This window comes from Taudactylus pleione, unplaced genomic scaffold (assembly GCF_031769625.1).
Source record: "Taudactylus pleione unplaced genomic scaffold, aTauple2 ptg000278l, whole genome shotgun sequence".
Classification (NCBI taxonomy): Eukaryota; Metazoa; Chordata; class Amphibia; order Anura; family Myobatrachidae; genus Taudactylus; species Taudactylus pleione.
Window position 1 is genome coordinate 6,925,001 of NW_028284680.1, and position 21,520 is coordinate 6,946,520.

The window sequence follows — 21,520 nt, forward strand, 5'->3', positions numbered from 1 at the left end:
GGCGATCCCACCAGGCATTGTCCGTCCCTGCTATCCACACACAGCACAAAGTGGATTAATCAGGATCACACAAACCACAGGAGAAATACTCCGATGATTAGATGTGAGAGAAGACTATGATGTCTCTGCGGACCCCCCATGCTTCATTGTGGGGTAAATCAGCTCCAGCTTCTCCTGGAGTTGTCAGTGCGGCAGGATAAGGGATGATCTAGGTAACAGGATCCAATGCTCATGTTCTCCTTATTCTCCTGCTTCATGTTATTCTACAATCAGTAGTGCTGTCCTGCAATAGGCACCTGGTGCTGATCTAGCTGTAGTGGCCTGAACTGTTCAAGAACTATTATTATTATTATTATTACTATTATTATTATTATTATTATTATTATTACTATTATTATTATTACTATTATTATTATTATTATTATTACTATTATTATTACTATTATTATTATTACTATTATTACTATTATTATTATTATCATCATCAATAATAATAATAATTTATTTTTATCTTGAAGGTCACATAATAACATGAACTATTCTTTACACATTTTAGCACTAGCATATCACCTACATAAGCAGCAGCACCAGTAGCACAGTACCTACATAAGATCTAGCATACCACCTACATAAGCAGCAGCACCAGTAGCACAGTACCTACATAAGATCTAGCATATCACCTACATAAGCAGCAGCACCAGTAGCACAGTACCTACATAAGATCTAGCATACCACCTACATAATCAGCAGCACCAGTAGCACAGTACCTACATAAGATCTAGCATACCACCTACATAAGCAGCAGCACCAGTAGCACAGTACCTACATAAGATCTAGCATACCACGTACATAATCAGCAGCACCAGTAGCACAGTACCTACATAAGATCTAGCATACCACACACATAATCAGCAGCACCGGTAGCACAGTACCTACATAAGATCTAGCATATCACCTACATAAGCAGCAGCACCGGTAGCACAGCACCGACATAAGATCTAGCATACCACATACATAAGCAGCAGCACCGGTAGCACAGTACCTACATAAGATCTAGCATACCACGACCATAAGCAGCAGCACCGGTAGCACAGTACTTACATAAGATCTAGCATACCGCGTACATAAGCAGCAGCACCGGTAGCACAGTACCTACATAAGATCTAGCATACCACATACATAATCAGCAGCATCGGTAGCACAGTACCTACATAAGATCGAGCATACCACGTACATAATCAGCAGCACCGGTAGCACAGTACCTACATAAGATCGAGCATACCACGTACATAATCAGCAGCACCGGTAGCACAGTACCTACATAAGATCGAGCATACCACGTACATAATCAGCAGCACCAGTAGCACAGTACCTACATAAGATCTAGCATACCACGTACATAATCAGCAGCACCAGTAGCACAGTACCTACATAAGATCTAGCATACCACCTACATAATCAGCAGCACCGGTAGCACAGTACCTACATAAGATCTAGCATATCACCTACATAAGCAGCAGCACCAGTAGCACAGTACCTACATAATCAGCAGCACCAGTAGCACAGTACCTACATAAGATCTAGCATACCACATACATAAGCAGCAGCACCAGTAGCACAGTACCTACATAAGCAGCAGCACCGGTAGCATAGTACCTACATAATCAGCAGCACCAGTAGCACAGTACCTACATAAGATCAAGCATACCACATACATAATCAGCAGCACCAGTAGCACAGTACCTACATACGATCTAGCATACCACATACATAATCAGCAGCACCAGTAGCAGAGTACCTACATAAGATCTAGCATATCACCTACATAATCAGCAGCACAGTACCTACATAATCAGCAGCACCAGTAGCACATCACCTACATAAGATCTAGCATACCACGTACATAATCAGCAGCACCAGTAGCACAGTACCTACATAAGATCTAGCATACCACATACATAATCAGCAGCACCAGTAGCAGAGTACCTACATAAGATCTAGCATATCACCTACATAATCAGCAGCACAGTACTTACATAATCAGCAGCACCAGTAGCACGGCACCTACATAAGATCTAGCATACCACCTACATAATCAGCAGCACCAGTAGCACAGTACCTACATAAGATCTAGCATACCACCTACATAATCAGCAGCACCAGTAGCACATCACCTACATAAGATCTAGCATACCACGTACCTAAGCAGCAGCACCAGTAGCACAGTACCTACATAAGATCTAGCATACCACGTACATAATCAGCAGCACCGGTAGCACAGTACCTACATAAGATCTAGCATACCACATACATAATCAGCAGCACCAGTAGCACGGCACCTACATAAGATCTAGCATACCACATACATAATCAGCAGCACTAGTAGCACAGTACCTACATAAGCAGCAGCACCAGTAGCACAGTACCTACATAAGATCTAGCATACCACATACATAATCAGCAGCACTAGTAGCACAGTACCTACATAAGCAGCAGCACCAGTAGCACAGTACCTACATAAGATCTAGCATACCACCTACATAATCAGCAGCACCAGTAGCACAGTACCTACATAAGATCTAGCATACCACGTACATAATCAGCAGCACCAGTAGCACAGTACCTACATAAGATCTAGCATACCACCTACATAAGCAGCAGCACCAGTAGCACAGTACCTACATAAGATCTAGCATACCACATACATAATCAGCAGCACCAGTAGCACGGCACCTACATAAGATCTAGCATACCACGTACATAATCAGCAGCACCAGTAGCACAGTACCTACATAAGATCTAGCATACCACGTACATAATCAGCAGCACCAGTAGCACAGTACCTACATAAGATCTAGCATACCACGTACATAATCAGCAGCACCAGTAGCACAGTACCTACATAAGATCTAGCATACCACCTACATAATCAGCAGCACCAGTAGCACAGTACCAACATAATCAGCAGCACCAGTAGCACAGTACCTACATAAGATCTAGCACATCACCTACATAAGCAGCAGCACCAGTAGCACAGTACCTACATAAGATCTAGCATACCGCGTACATAATCAGCAGCACCAGTAGCACAGTACCTACATAAGATCTAGCATACCGCGTACATAATCAGCAGCACCAGTAGCACAGTACCTACATAAGATCTAGCATACCACGTACATAATCAGCAGCACCAGTAGCACAGTACGTACATAAGATCTAGCATACCACCTACATAAGCAGCAGCACCAGTAGCACAGTACCTACATAAAATCTAGCATACCACATACATAATCAGCAGCACCAGTAGCACAGTACCTACATAAGATCTAGGATACCACCTACATAATCAGCAGCACCAGTAGCACAGTACCTACATAAGATCTAGCATACCACGTACATAATCAGCAGCACCAGTAGCACAGTACCTACATAAGATCTAGGATACCACCTACATAATCAGCAGCACCAGTAGCACAGTACCTACATAAGATCTAGCATACCACGTACATAATCAGCAGCACCAGTAGCACAGTACGTACATAAGATCTAGCATACCACCTACATAATCAGCAGCACCAGTAGCACAGTACGTACATAAGATCTAGCATACCACGTACATAAGCAGCAGCACCAGTTGCACAGTACCTACATAAGATCTAGCATACCACCTACATAAGCAGCAGCACCAGTAGCACAGTACCTACATAAGATCTAGCATACCACCTACATAAGCAGCAGCACCAGTAGCACAGTACCTACATAAGACCTAGCATACCACATACATAATCAGCAGCACCAGTAGCACAGTACCTACATAATCAGCAGCACCAGTAGCACAGTACCTACATAAGATCTAGCATACCACCTACATAATCAGCAGCACCAGTAGCACAGTACCTACATAATCAGCAGCACCAGTAGCACAGTACCTACATAAGATCTAGCATACCACATACATAATCAGCAGCACCAGTAGCACGGCACCTACATAAGATCTAGCATATCACATACATAATCAGCAGCACCAGTAGCACAGTACCTACATAAGATCTAGCATACCACATACATAAACAGCAGCACCAGTAGCACAGTACCTACATAAGATCTAGCATACCACACACATAAGCGGCAGCGCTAGCATGACACCAACATAAGCAGCAGCAGCAACATCCGCAGCAGCACTAGCATGGCACCTACATCAGGGGCGAAACAAGGAATTTTGTCACCAGGGGCAAGGCCATAATTTGGCGGCCCCCCAAAAAAATACAACAAAGAGGACAAAAAGGGTGTGTGGTTTTGTGACACAGTAATGCCCCTTATAACACATTATGCCACAGTAATGCCCCTTATAACACATTATACAACACAGTAATGCCCCTTATAATACATAATGTCACAGTAATGCACTTACAACACATTATGCAACACAGTAATTCCCTTTAGAACACATAATGCCACAGTAATGTCCCTTACACCACATTATGCAACACAGTAATGCCCCTTATAACACATTATGCCACAGTAATTTCTCTTACAACACATTATGCAACACAGTAATGCCCCTTACAACACATTATGCAACACAGTAACGACCCTTATAATGTACATTAAGCCACATTAATGCCCCTTATTCATTAAGCCACAGCTATGCCCCTTATACATTATGTCACAGTAATGCCCCTTACAACACATTATGCAACACAGTAATGCCCCTTACAACACATTATGCAACACGGTAATGCCCATTATACATTTATGCCACAGTAATGCCCCATATACATTATGCCACAGTAAGGCTCCCTTCACATTATGCCACAGTAAGGCCCCCTTCACATTATGCCACTGTAAGGCTCCTTACACATTATGCCACAGTAAGGCCTCATTTACATTAAGGCCCCATCTCCCTTCTCTTACCTGCCAGGGTCGTGCGGTGGGTGAGCTCGGGGTGGTGCGGGACTGGGCTGCCACACACTGGGGAACTGTCAGTACTGCCGTCATTGTAATGTGGTGCCGCTCGCGAACCAATTGGAGCTCATGGACCGGCAGCCTCTGCTGATTGGCTGCCGGTCCGCAAGCAGTAATTGGTTCGCGAGCGGTGCCACATTACAATGACGGCAGTACAGTAGACTTAGATGGCTACTTGTATCAGAAGGGGGGAGCTTGTAATGATGCACAAACAGTGCAGGATTGTTGGAACCCCTCACAGCAGGCTAAGTAGGTGCGTGTCCCTACCTAGGTAACACTGTGCAGTCATTCACATCAGTCCCAGTCATACTTGTCTACTCTACTGGGACTGCTGGGAGCCTCCCAATTATCGGGTGCCGCTACTAGCCCCCCGCAAGAGTAGACAAGTCCCCCGGAATAGCCGTCAGCCCCCCGTGCCTCCACCCCGCACACAAAAGTGGGTGGTCCGGGGGTACGATTATGCGTTTCGTGCTGAATTGTGTCATCTTACACCCGCACCCTGCTTTATAATGTCGGGGCCGCGATGATGCAATTGTGCAGACAGGCCCCCGCACTGCCAACTTCAGCCACTCCCACACCTCCTGCTGCAGCGGCCTGGCAGCCCCTTCCCCGGAGAATGTTGATAAGTATAGTCCTGGTGGAGCTATTACATGTACACACACATACAACACTATGGTTAGTTGTCAGAAATTACTTACCAGTAGGTTTTTGTAGTGTGGGAGGATATTGGAGGACCTGGAAGAATCCCACACAAACATGGGGAGAACATACAAACTCCAGACATATAGGGCCTTCTTCTTTTGGGATTGGTACTGAGCTGCAGCACTGCTAATCACTATGCTACTGTGCTGCTATACAAATGTCATTTGCCAGAATGCCTTTTGTTGAGCAGAAACTAGAAGCGCTGCCACAATTTCAGACAGGACACTTATGTACCTCACCCTGTGCTGTGGAAATTGGAGGTGAGCAGGGTCATTGTCTCATTGAACCCAATCAGCTGCCTGTGTCTGTGGTTTCTGATGCTGGAGTTCCACCATCCTCTCCTGAACAAAAAGTGACATGGTAGACAAGGGACCACGCTGCACAACCAGGGACATGGTAGACAAGGGACCAGCCTGCACAACCAGGGACATGGTAGATAAGGGACCAGCCTGCACAACCAGGAACATGGTAGACAAGGGACCAGCCTGCACAACCAGGGACATGGTAGATAAGGGACCAGCCTGCACAACCAGGGACATGGTAGATAAGGGACCAGCCTGCACAACCAGGGATATGGTAGATGAGGGACCAGGCTGCACAACCAGGGACATGGTAGATGAGGGACCAGGCTGCACAACCAGGGACATGGTAGACAAGTGACCACGCTGCACAACCAGGGACATGGTAGACAAGGGACCAGGCTGCCCATTTGCAGGAGCTGTTTCCCAATGTTGTCCCATATTTTAGTTGCTGGGCTCTCTGCTTGATTTCAGCTGCAGCCATTACGAGCAATGTACCCGTGTAACATGTTGTAGATCTGAGCAGGGACAGGGGCAGAGACAAGTCATGCACGAGTACAACATGTTGGCTTTTGGCAGTGCCTGTTTCATGGTACTGTGTAGGTACAGGTTGGCACCAATTTCACCTCCACACATATGTGCTTTTTATTTTCCGTGTATGTTTTATGTAGTTCATGCATGTTATAGTTTGGTGTTGGAGCATGTATAAAATAATAGATTAGTGGTCATTGTTTTGGACAGTTAATAGTATGATTTCCTAGGGTAGAGAAGAATATCGGTGTTACCTTTTGTACTGTAGAACCAGCAGGGTGTCACCTCTCTTCATTACAACCAATCAGGTCACAAAATCCATGTTTGTCTGAAGAAACCCCTTACAAGGGGTGTAACTAGTCATTTGTGGGCCCCATAGCAACATATGTAAGTGCCCCATGTACCGCCCCATTGTAAAATAACTGACATAGGGCCTGATTCAGAGCCGGACGCTATTTGCGCTCGCTCGTTCAGGAAAAAATGGGTGGCTATTCAAATGAACCGTTCGCTCTTAGCGGTCTGTTCACGCCTCTAGGTCTGAACGAGCGAACAAAACATGCGGTCGTTTTTTGGAAAACTACGCCCCCTGGCCGCTCGCATCCTACGTCATGTCCGCTATTTATTAGATTAATTGAGTACATCAACCAGCGTATGAACTGCTCGCTATTCTTGTGGTTGGTTTTTCCTACCGCAATCTTGCGAGCAGTTCTGACTATAAAATAGCCCAGTGACGTGGTCAATGACGCTGCTGTATTAATTATGCACACCCATAAAACGCCCCGTTTTGACCTTTAAGCACGCCTGCGTTCGGATCTCCACTCCCCGTTTTCAAGCACCTTCCCCCGTTACCACCCACATACGCCCTCTTCCTGTCACTCAAAATAGCAGGCATTCGCTATTTAGCGAGCAAACGATTTTCGGCCGCACTGACTGGTTCACACATGCGTATTACAAACCGTACGCATGCGCAGTTGTGCAAACATCGCTTGGAATGAACGAGCGGCCGCTTACGAGCGGCTCTGAATCAGGCCCATAGAAACAAGGGACAAAGAAGCAAGACAGGAACCCCCCCTCCCCAGCTATGGGCCCCAAAATAGCTGCACCCACTGTGCCTATGATACTTACTTGCCCCTTACTATATATATAACATTTACATGAATATTCCAACACTCACAGGCTGCTGTTCCTTATAAAGGGGCAAAATACAAGTTATTAGATTGAGGGGTCTCAACGCCGTCATCCTGGCAGGGTCACAATCCTGAAAGAAGAAGGTAAGTATGCTCCCCTACCCTTAACTCTCTCTCCCTGCACCCTAAACCTAACCCTCCCCCCCAGTGCCTAACCCTAAAGCTGCATACACACACAACGATTTTGTAAATTAACGATTTTAGTAAACAATTTTCTTTAATTTTTTCAAGGGAAAAATGAACGAAAATCGTTTACTAAAATCGTTCACTTACTAAATGTAATGAACGATTTTTTTGAACTACAAACGATTTTTGCATATTCCCTTACTGAAAATCGTTGAGTTGGTCAGTCTGACTGAACTACAAACTACAAACGTGAATGCGCATGAATGATAATCGTTCATCGTTTTAACTCAGAAAGTGAACGATTTTTTCAATGATTGAACGAAAAAACTATATCGTTATCAATAATCGTTAAAAAAATCGTTGTGTGTGTGTATGCACCTTAACCCCTAACCTCAATATTTTCTGTAAGCATGATGGCGGTTGGGATGCTGGCGCTGCGATTCTGACTGGTGATGGAATTCCGGCGGTGGCATTCTGATGGGATGCGGACAGTATCCCAGCGTCCAGTATGCTGGCTCTTAGAATAACAGCGCCGGAATCCTGACACCTACATCTCTAAACAGAGATAAATGTGTTGTACAGTTATTGATGACTGAGATTGTATTACTGTACCTCTGAGAAGGAGACCGAAAGCACAAATATCCTGCAATAGAAGTAACGTTCCAGCAGGTAGCTCATAGACGCTCCTGTGCACTCACAAAGCAAATTACTATCTAATAAAAAAAACATAGTTATATATATATATATATATATCAGCGTTTCTCAAACTTAGCGCCTGATACAAAGACGGAATGCGATCGCAGCTGCGATTTCGCATGGAGCGGAACTGTGAAAATATGCTAATAGTTCCAAAGATTTCCCCGAGCATAAGGACGCCCACTGCCGCTTTCTCGTCTGCATCCGACGTCGCTTACCTGCGTAATTACTGGTAACATCGTAGCACATGGAGCAGCCGTCTCGCCCTTGCAGCAGGTCTGACCAGCCACAGACTCAGCAGCTCTCCTGACACGCATGCTCTCATGCTGCTTAGGAGATCGCAAGGGTTAATTTTTGCACGCCCATGTAACAGTATTTAAACGCTCCGACATGCCAGCGTTTTAATGACTACCCCCCATTGTTTCCCCAAACGCTGACTACCTGTCACTCACTTTGCGATTGGATCCTCTGTGCATGTGGAATCGCAAGACAATCGCAGCACGTGCGCAGTGCGGCTTATACACATGCACAAGGGCAAACAATTGCTCGATCTGCATAAAAATCGCATTAGCGTCCATCTCTGAATCGGACCCTTGGTCCTCATGGACAGTTTATCACCATCCATCCTGTATTCTGCTTGTACAGTTCTGTGTCTCAGGTATCGTCTTACATTATTATGATGCATAGTATTCATAGTACTCACCTCTGATTATCTTTCCCGTTTCTCTACATCGCTGTATATTTGCTTCATCATCTGGAAAACACATGGGACCTCATTCAGAGGCGCTCCCAAAAAGCGAGCGCTCACTCTGAATCAGGGCGGACGCTTCTTTTTTTAACCCGGCCTCCTGGCCGCTCGCTAAGCTGTGGGTGACCACCCACAGCTTTAGCGGACGGCCTGGCGATGGTCGCGATTATCGGGCTTGCGACAAGACCCTTGTGGTAGGGTCTCGTCCACCGCAAGCCCCAGTGAACTTCCTGCTCTAATAGAGCAGGAAGTTCACTACTGACATCACTGGTGATGTCAGTAGGGCCGCCCACAAACGGCAGGCGTTCCTTCAGGAACGCCTCCGATTGTCCAGCCACCCCCCCACCCCACCTACAAAACGATGCGAGCTGTCGATCAACATCAACAGCCGCCCCGTTTGTAGTGAGCCCCGGAGCGAGTGAATTTCTCACTCGCTACGGGGCGTGCGCAGTACCCCACCATCGACCCACTTGCGAGCGGGTCTGAATGAGGTCCATTGTCCTTTGTAGAGTATGAGTAGTATCACTAACGACTACATGAAACACGGCAGGACCCCAGACAGTTCCCCAAAGCTATTTACGGTTACCAGCCCTTCCTCTGAGCTTACACCAATGACTCCAACACTCTGGGGAAAATTTCTAAGTGCGGGTTCTAAACCCCAGTGGTTTAGCGGAGGTTTTGCTATCTGAGGATTTACTAAGACCAAAACCGCCATCAAAACACATTTTAGAATAGAATAGAACAGTGCTAGGATTAAAATGACTGGTCAGTGGTTTTTGTTTAATTTAGAAACCGCTGTCAAACCACCACTACACCTCCGGGGTTTAGAACCCATCTCTTGGTAAATTTTGCCCTCTGTCTGCTCCTTTCCTGCTGCCTTTTCTGTGTATTTGAACCACATTTCCAATTCTCCAATCACCTTGGTCTATACCAGTCATTAGTAATTGGTTAAAAATGTAGTTTACTGGCTCAACATGGAGCATGTCGACATCTGCATAATGTCGACACCTGCAAAATGTTGGCATGTCAAATGTCTACATTTTGCATGGACCAGTGGGTTAAGGTTAGGCTGCGGCAGCGGAGGGTTAGGGTTAGGCTCTAGGCGTAGGGTGAGGGTTAGGCTGTGGCCACGCATGCCGATGGCCGCGCAATGCGTAGAAGACCTCCCGGGTCATAAATACGGAAATTCTCACACCGCAAAGGACAGCTCTTATATTGTACATGCATACGGCATTACTAAACGCAGCTAGGCATGGGATCAGTGGAGGGATGCATTGTTGGCTCCCTAATGGATTACTTTATAGTTTCTGTACATACAGCTTAACGCATGCTCTAGCCAAAGGAAGACAAAGATGAGATGTCACTAATGTCATAGGCATCCCTGAGTAGCACGCATGCTCATCTTCATTAAAGGGCAGCAGTGGTTTACATTGTCCTCCATGAGTTGTCATGGCCTTGGGTAAAATATATATATATATATCTTTCCCAAATGTCTGATGTTAGATAGCGTAGCAACTGATGCCATCTGGTCAATGAATTACTTGCGCAGTCTGCAAACCATAACCACGGTAGAATTCCATCTAGTTGGAATATCACATATGAGCTGATGTTATGTGGCCACAGATCTTCCTTAAAATGTCCAATATGACACGTGATCGAGAATCTCTGCAGAACATGATTAAGCACCAGAACAAAGCGTAGGATCTGGCTGTTACCCCAGCCGCAAGGCAGCAAACAGACCTGAAACATTGGGGGTGATTCTGAGTCGGACGCAGTGGCAATAGCGTCTTTTTGCCCAGCCGCCATTTCTTCTTTATGGTAATGCTGATGGGTGTCCTAGCGAGATGGCCACCGACTGTGACGCGATACCGCTGATGTGCGTACATCTGCCTGGCCATTGGACATTGCACCTACCTATGGCAGACGCAGAATGTCTGACTTACCATGGCCGCCAAGGTCAGTGGAATTGCGTCGCTGACTCCAACACTCCTGCGACTTGCAGTCACAAAGCCCCTCCCATTACCACTCAGAACCGCTTATCAAAATTGCACGGATCTCCATGAAATTTCGATCTGCGTCCCCTGGCGGTAAACATCGGGATGCATGCGCAGAGTTAAAACATTGGGCGCTTTCTGCGTCCGAATCAGAATCATCCCCATGTGAGATGTCATATTTCCAAAAATTAGTTGCCTGAAGCACACAAATGCCTAATTTCACTATTATGCAAAGCAATAATTAGCAGTATGGGATTTCTCCTCTGGACTGTATCACTGTCCTGAGAGGCATGTATGTATCTTATCAGTGGTTGGAGGGTATGCTGATCCTTGTAGTGCCATATTTGAGGATCCTGAGGTGTCCCCAGGTGAGTTGTCTCTCAGTTTCGAAACAAATGATTATATGACCCGTCACACAAAGTGGGGCTATTATCGTGTAGTGTAGGACCACCAGAGCAGAGATGCCTTCCCGTGGCTGGTGGCTTATGTGCGTCATGTCTCATTTCTCCAAAAGTGCTGAAGCCAATCAACCAATGGGGATGTGCGTGAGGATAACAATGATGAAGTTAGTGATAGCAAATAAGCGGTGTATAGAAGAATCCTGTGAGTGGGGAATGTATATACTGTTTGGTAACAATAACAGCCTATAAAGCAGACACAGCCTTATCTGGAAAACAATATTGGCCTTGTATTTACCATCTCAGTCGCCAGTGGGTGCAAATTGGCGGTTTAGGATGCATCCTACTGTACTTTTTCCTCTGTGAAATTGTTCCAGAAGTGATGTCTGGAGGTGATAACTGTACTGATGTTTTCAATGGAATTAGGTGATGGAGAACTATCAGCCAAGGCACTGACTACCGTTGCTTTATCAAATTTCCTTAGCCTGCGATAAATCACACTTTCCCTCACAGAGGGTCTTATTTAGGATCAGGATGTTTCATTTACTAAAAGATCTCTGGCATTATTTCTTCACATTATATTATCTGCCTTGATCTTCATTTGTGTGAACATACAGTGTATATATATATATATATATATATATATATATATATATATAGCTTTACTTAGATTCTGACTCTTATTTGTCTAATGTATATTGATAACCGGCCACTTACCATGTTGTGGTGTAAGTATCTGAACTTGTTATTATTTTATTTTTAATTCTAAAACTCTTTTAAATAAAATAAAACACCAAAAAGGTTACAATATCTAAAATGTCTTATACTGTGTTTTTTGCCATTGGAATAAAAATGATCAATGCCTTAATTTCAAAACAAGTTAAATATTTGATCACAGCGGACTCTACACCTTGGAATGGTTGGTTTATCTTTGCCCAGAATAATTTATAATAATCAGGATCTGTTCCTCCTCTTCTCACTCTTCACGGTCGTACTGTTGCGCTGACGTATTGGTGCCTGAGTGACTCGTGTGTGTATAATTCCCAGAGAAGGACATGTAATTGACTTCTTGACACGACTAACATGTCTTTTGTTTTCCAGTTGGCTTGCTCTTTTAATTAATAATCAAATGTTGTTCCTGGCGAGTGTGTGGTCCCTGAATGGGCGATAGAAGAATGCAGTCAACTGGACAGCATGCTATTTGAGTCAATTGAAGTGTGTCATAAAAATACGGAGCTTGTTTCCTTGTCATTCATTTTATTTATTTATTTTTGGTAAATTGGGAAATGATTTTAACTATCACAGTTCAATAATGTCAATTGCATGGTAAAGATAAATAATATAATCTTTATCGCTTGATCAATTGGTTGGTTAAAAAAAATAAAAAACAGCTTCTATAGAATATATTAAGTCCACGGATTCTTATTTTCCAAGACAATATGGAAAATGTATTAAATATAAAATAATCATATTGTAAAAAAGTAATTTTAAAAATCTGAATATATGGTAAAACCTAAGATATGTATTATATATCCCTGATTGAATATTGTGTTCCCATGTCCCACTTAATATGGACAGTTATAAGAAAATGCATACACTTTACTAAATCAATGCCAATTATTACTTATCTGAATAAATAAATAATCCACTTCATTAATGATTATAAAATATAACATATAACACCATATATTTATTGTAGTTATTACTATAAGGGATCAGACCACTCGCCATCTCATGGTGTTCCCTTCTTTTACAAAGTGCCCCTTATATATACACCATGCATGGCTGGGATGAACACACCAAGAACAGAAGCTTAAGGATATGTCTTACATCACTCCTCTTTTTTAATATGCTACACTTACATTATTGCAATGAGTGGTTATTTGCAACAGCAGCTATTCATGGCCTTGTATGAATTAAATATCTTATTTACAATGCCTTACAGCCTGCGGAATAATATTGTTTGTTTTGGTTATTCTGGGTAGCGACTTTGAAAGCAGCAAACAGACAGAAAATTGTTACAGATACATTTCTAGAGAAAATTGTAGTTTTATTAGAGATATTATTTATGAAATTATCCTGTAACAGGAGCAAATGTCACAGATGTGTGAAGCTCACTCCTACAATAGAGAGAAGCCAGACACGAGCTGGCATATGAGGCCTGCTCCAAGAATATGTCATCACAATTGGGCCACTTGGCTCTCCATCTGCTGTCTAACTACAAGTCCCATCTTCTTCTAGAAGACCGCTCTGGGTCTTGTAGTTCAACAATATTCAGCAAGCCACAAAGTACCCAAATGTTTAGATTGGTTGGGCATACATGTTACATCGAGGTTGCCAAAAGTAGTTAAAGCCTTTTGATGGCAAAAGAAGCTGGGATTTGCAGTACTACTATGACAGATGTGTCACATCCCGTTAGGAATTCTATTAACAATTGTTTTGCATCTTAGTTTTAATTTATGATACACTAACTGTGATTTTACCAATTTGTGGAAGTCTGTACCCACAATTCCTTGCTGTGAGTTTTAATATTATTATTTATTTATTACCAGTTATTTAAATAGCGCACATATATTTCACAGTGTTTTATAGAGAATATTTGGCCATTCACATCAGTCCCTGCCCCAGTGGAGCTTACAATCTATATTCCCTATAACATGCGCACACATATACACTAGGGTTCATTTGTAAGAAGCCTATTAACCTCCCAGTATATTTTTAAGTGTGGGAGGACACCGGAGTACCCGGAGAAAACCCACAGGGAGAATATACAAAATCTCTGCACAGTTAGGGCTGTAGTGGGAATCGAATCCATGACCACAGTGCTGTGAAGCAGTAATGCTAATCATTACACCGTTTGTGCTGGTTCTGTGCAAAGTGCTGATTTTGTATGGGAGCGTGTGAATGGCAGGTATTTACTATTAAAGCACTAAAATAATGGGCAGTAACACATATCAAATAATCAGCATTTAAAAAGACATTTAATCATGTTCTGGAGTCCCAATTGTGCGATAGCAGTTATAGAGTAATCAGACTCCACCCCCTATGCCTTTGGAAACAAAAATTAGCACTACAGCTAAGGATCAGTGGATTAAATTAGGAATGGATAAAAATGATTTTTGAAATCAGTACTCCATTTGGAAGGTGTAATCAAGAACTAAATTTTAAACATAAATATATATTTTTTTAAAAGACATTTATTATACTAAATATTTTAATTTTGAAGCACATTTTTTTAATTAAAAATTACTTCTTTAGTATAATAAAAGCACATTTTGAGTAGCTGTCAATCATACTGAAGTCACTTAAAAATGACTTTTTAATCTCTTATTCTACACAATAATTATTCATATTATGTGCTTAGAGCAAATAAGGAGTAGTTTTTGATAGCATACTGATATTTTTTTAACTCTCATTTAGGGGAAATGGATAAAAAAAGAATCAACTTTTTTCAAATTTTTCTTTGCATAATAATTTTTATATATAAACAAACCACAAAGATTGCCTTGAATATATTTGTCTAATTCTCTTGAGTATGGAATACCAAATATTTCTACTTATAATCAATTTTCAGTTGTTTTCCTTTGTTTTTATATTGAATTTTGTATTATTATTACTATTATTAATAATAATAAAAATCACAATAATAATAATAATAATAATATTTTTTTTAACCAAAAAAGTTATTTAGAAGTGAGAGATTCAAACAAGACTTCCTTAATCAATAGCAGATCCAGTACAACTTTAGCCATTAGTGACCTGTAGTTACTAGTAAATCCAAGTTGTTGTCTACTAGTAATGACTTGCAAGAGCTTCATGGAAGATCCCAAATCTTTAGTCAGCCTGTGTGAGATCACAAACTTTAACTATTATAAAAAACTTTAACTATTACTTTAACTATTACTGAAATATATTATACTGAAAAATCAAGCTGCTTGGGCCTGACACACTTAACGGAGACACTGAATAGAACATAAGTTCTATTCAGTGTCTCCATTAAGTGTGTCAGGCCCAAGCAGCTCAATTTTTCAGTATAATATTTTGAAGATATAAGAATAAATAATAACCTTAAAACAATCTAAATATATGGAAAAACATGAAATATATATTCTATATTCCCAAGTTGCTCCTATTTCCCATCTATTATGGCCAGTTATAAGACATTACACTTTACTTGAACAATTACATTTATTACTTATCTGAATGATAATTAAATTCATTAATCATGGTAATCACAATTTTAATATATTGATGATAATAATAATAGATCATAACATGTGATGCATCTTATATTGCTCATAAATGTTACCATTTATTCCAGCATTAATAACTACAAATACTTAAACAGAAATTATAATTATCCATATTTAAAATAAGATCATTGATATTTCTCATGGTCTGCTGCTTTTGCATTGTATAGACATCGTCCAATTTTGAACACATTGTACTGATTGTTGGGTGAGAAATGAAAGAAAATCCTGGCATTGCCATGACAGCTGCAGGTAGGAGATGCTGGGGGGATAACACAGGAACATGATCCTCCTAATTCCTCAGTTTGTACCATGGCACATCCAATGGGGTGCTCAGAAATGCCACATTGCTTCATGAGGATAAATTACATTTGTTTAACTTCCCATTTACATATAAACAGTTAAGAAAATATTGTAAATATTATACACTACAGTATTGTATTTTAAAAAAAAAACATGTTTTTTATAATAAAAAGAAAATTTCCCTTTTTCCTAATTGGAGTTTTCTGTTCTATTGCTTTCCTGTTTATTATTTTGAAAATAAGCTTATTTTTTACATTAAAAGTGTTTGTTTTAGTAAATTTATACTTTATTGCACTCATGCTGCTAATAATAATAATAATAATAATAATAATAATAATAACAACAACAACAACAACAATGAAATGTATACAACACAAGCAGCTGTAAATGTACACAGCCAAAAAATTGTGCATCATCTATATTGCACAATTGTACCTAATTTGCACTGTTTATTGCTAGAGTTACACATGAGCATAGATAGATTACTAATAAACAACATAAAGGGAAGATAATAAATAAAATGTTAGATTTTATTTTTTTAACATTTATAACAAACTTTACTTTATATTTAAGAGCAGAATGTCCCAGAAGTAATGTCTTTTCTACATATGTTTTGATAATGTCCTACAATCCTTAATCTCTGTACTTCCCTTTTTCTTAGAACAGGAATAGATCTCTTTTTGCTCCCTTCAATTCTAAAATATGAGTACTGGGCTAGATTTGGAAAAAAATGTGGGGGTTTGTAAATTTTAATTACTATTTAACTTGATATATCTGGTTAACATGATGAAAATAGATGGCAGACTGTCTTTATATTCAAGATTGGATACTGCTAGTTAGCAATGCAATTCAACATTAACAAATCATATTTAAAATATGAAAATATGTAAAAATGTAAAAATATTGTTCCATTTGGTCTAATTACAAACTGGCAATTTAAACCTTGGATGAGAAGATGGCTCTTGATAAATAACACCCCTAGGCATCCTACCTTGAACTATATTACTGTTGATAATAACATTTTATCACACATATTTTCAGGTGTCATTGATGTTAATATTTAGAACAGTTGATAAACATATTTTTTTATTCAAAATATATTTATAAAATATCATAAATTATACAATTTGCATGTTTACGGTATTTAAGGGGGGAAAAGTGTTGTATAATATATACTATATGCAATTACAACTGTAAAAATATATTGTTTATATTGTTTATATAATGGCTATTTATATATTTTTGACATAAAGAATTGCCTTCAATAAAAATACTTAAAAAAAAGCATGATATTTATTTTCCATTATTTATATATATTTTTTGTTTCTAACCGTATGTGTATAGGTAGCATTTAATTTTTTTTCTAATCTATTTATGTGATTTGGCAGCCACCACAACTGGTACTTTGCTGTTAAGTTTTTTTTTAAATAGTGTGGCATCTCTTGGCAGATCACACAAAACAATGATATCGCTGTGCATGTGGGCACACTAAAAAGATAGCAATTAAATCAAGCAATCACTATTGCACTCTCGCTCACTCTATCAGTTTTAGCGGATCTGATTGGAAGGAGAGTTTCTGAACAATTTAATTTGATAGAGTGTTTGCGCCCACCCTCCTAATGCAAGACTATTATGGAAACCACAGGTGACACATATTGCCCAGCGAGCGCAGCCAATTGACCGCTTGGCATCTTAATATTAGTGAAGTAGTATATTTCCAACATTAACTTTCCTCTCACGCCAGTTGTAAGTAATCATAGAGAGCAGGTTGCTATTGTCCCAGGGTAAATTGGACTGAATGGAGTAATGATGATAGAATTGATCTGATGTAACTCTGTTTAATAGGAACACTGTGTCGGGATGATAGGAACAGATTGGATACTCATTTCATTACATGAAATTACTTCTCTGTAATGCTTTAAGCCAGGGCTTTCACTATAAGTAATGCATCCATTTTAAGAAGCTTTTTAAACAGCAAACTTCACACCTGCCATTATTCCTGTACTGAGCATTCAGAAGTTTGCTCATAAACAAAACTTTCTTTTTCAGAACTCCCCCACACGCCAATAAATGTGCGCAGACTCCACACTAATAGCAGCTTTTTCAGATAATTACTTTTTTATTATTATTATTATTATTATTATTTTAAATTATTGGCATTTCTTTTTTATTCCCTCCGAAATGCAGCGTAGTCACTTGTCCCACAAACAAATGTGTGTAGATCATCGCTCGATGGTTTAATTGGGGAATGTAAATGATTTTATAACCCCCCTGGGTGCATTATATCTGCTTAGTAGAGCTCTTACCCTGCGATGAGCACAGACAGTTTCCCTTTCAGCAGGGCCGGCCTCGCACAGCTAATCTCCTGGACTCTTTTGTGGGAGAAATCCATCGCAGCTGTCAGGCTTTTAATCAATGAACTAATTTAAGCTGCTAGAGAAAGACATCAGCTGTCCTCAATAAGATATTTGTTGGGTAGCCTTTGAAATAATAGACAGTTAACTGTCTGTTCATGTGCACAATATTTAGGAAAAGGAAAAAGCTTTCATGGGGGGGGGAATCCCAGGATTTTTATGGGTGGGCAATTAAACAAAATGTCCATATTATATCAATTTTCTAATGCTCTGATTGGCTAGAGGTTGGTCTGGTACTGAGAATGTTCTAATCGGTTGCAGATTGGTCTAGTACTGTGGATAGTCTAATCCTCTGATTGGCTACAGGTTGGTCTGGTACTGAGAATGTTCTAATCGGCCGCAGATTGGTCTAGTACTGTGGATAGTCTAATCCTCTGATTGGCTACAGGTTGGTCTGGTACTGTGGATAGTCTAATGCTCTGATTGGCTACAGGTTGGTCTGGTACTGAGAATGTTCTAATCGGTTGCAGATTGGTCTAGTACTGTGGATAGTCTAATCCTCTGATTGGCTACAGGTTGGTCTGGTACTGTGGATAGTCTAATGCTCTGATTGGCTACAGGTTTGTCTGGTACTGAGAATGTTCTAATCGGTTGCAGATTGGTCTAGTACTGTGGATAGTCTAATCCTCTGATTGGCTGCAGATTGGTCTAGTACTGTGGATAGTCTAATCCTCTGATTGGCTACAGGTTGGTCTGGTACTGTGGATAGTCTAATGCTCTGATTGGCTACAGGTTGGTCTGGTACTGAGAATGTTCTAATCGGCTGCAGATTGGTCTAGTACTGTGGATAGTCTAATCCTCTGATTGGCTGCAGATTGGTCTAGTCCTGTGGATATTAGAATAGTGTGGTTGGCTATAGGTTGATCTGGTTCTCTGAATGTCAAATGCTCTGATTGGCTGCAGGTTGCTCTGGTCCAGTGCTGGATTAACAACTGGGTGGTTACCCTGGAGCCCCCACACTTGAGGGGCCCCCACACAAAGCTAGGTCACCAACATGACCTATGAGAACTGGGTGTTCTGTGTGGTATAATGTGAGCTGGTTGCACTATAGTGTGTTTAGCACATTTGTTGTACTGGGAGTATTTATACATTATACTTTTTGCTAACATCGCCAGAATATTATATTGACAGTTTTATTGGTAGGAGCCCCTACTAGTTAGTTGCCCTGTGGCCCTCACAAATCCTAATCTGGTCCTGTGAATGTTCTAATGCTCTGATTGGCTGCAGGTTGATCTGGCCCTATGAATGTTCTAATGTTTTGATTGGCCACAGTTTTATATAGCTCTCTGAATGTTTTCACACTTGGATTAGCTAACATATCCTTGTAACTACTTAGAAACTAATTATTGCCAGTTTTTAATAAAGTAACTGGTAAACTGATTATGACTTACTGTATGTCTCCATGTAACTGGCTGTAATATTATGGTATTGTATATAAACTGGTTAATATGTTAAAGTTATCCTATTTCATGCAACATTATTGTTTAGCTACAGGTTATATCTCTGCTCTATCTCTGCTGTTTATTACTTGTTACTGGGATTTCTGGCTTTTTGGACACAAGTAAATGTCCTGTGACTTTGAGGGGCCGGGCTGTACATCATTATTACCTTGTGCAGGTGCGCACGAAGGGGGGGTTTCTGAGTACCCAGAAATCCCCCGTGTCCGCCGATCACTAACAAACACACTGCCGTCGGAACCGGGTAGTAGACTCGTACTACCCAGCGGTGGTGTGTTTATTTTAGCAGCCAATGAGAGTCAGACAGACTCTCATTGGCTGCTGTGTCCACGGAGGGAGCCGGCTGGAGCTCACTCATGAGCTCTGTCTTCCGACACCCTCCGCAGCGGGGGATGGGAGAGACGTCATGACGTCTCTCCAATAGCGCAGAGCTGGCCAGGAGGAGCAGACAGTGGCGTTCATAGCAGGAGCGGGGATTCAGGTAAGTTGTGTGTTTTTTTTCTGTGTGTGTGTAAGGGGCCATTGGCATTGACACTGGCACTACATATTGGGGGTCGCTACTGTATAGGGGGGGTGACTGCTACTAGAGGCACTATATATGGAGGGTGCTACTGGGTTCACTGTATAGAGGGGGTGACCGCACCTGGGGGTACTGTATAGGGGGTGACCGCACCTGGGGGTACTGTTTAGGGGGGCCACTACAGGGGGCACTGAATATTGGGGTGGCCCATTCTGGGGGCACTGAATAGGGGGACTACTACTTGGGACACTATATAAGGGGCACTACTAGGGGAATTACTACTGGGGGCACTATATAAGAGGCACTAAAGGGGCACTGAATATTGGGGTGGCCCATTCTGGGGGCACTGAATAGGGGGACTACTACTTGGGACACTATATAAGGGGCACTACTAGGGGAATTACTACTGGGGGCACTATCTTAGAGGCACTACAGGGGCACTGAATATTGGGGTGGCCCATTCTGGGGGCACTGAATAGGGGGACTACTACTTGGGACACTATATAAGGGGCACTACTCGGGGCACTGCAAAGGGGGACTACAACTGTTGACACTATATAAGGGGCACTACTGGGGGTACTGCATAGGAGGGACTACTGCTGGTGGCACTATATAAGGGGCACTACTGGTGACACTGCAAAGGAGAGGCTACTACTGGGGCACTATATAAGGGGCACTACTGGGGCCACTGCATAAGGGAGACTACTACTACTGGGGGGCACTATATAAGGGTCACTGCAAAGGGGGGGCTGGGGGCACTATATAATGGGCACTACTGGGGGTACTGCATAGAGGGGACTACTACCAGGGGCACTGCAAAGGGGCACTACTGGGGGCACTGTACAAGGGGGACTACTACTGGGGGCACTATATAAGGGGCACTGCAAAGGGGAAACTACTACTGGGGGTACTATATATGGGGCACTTTTG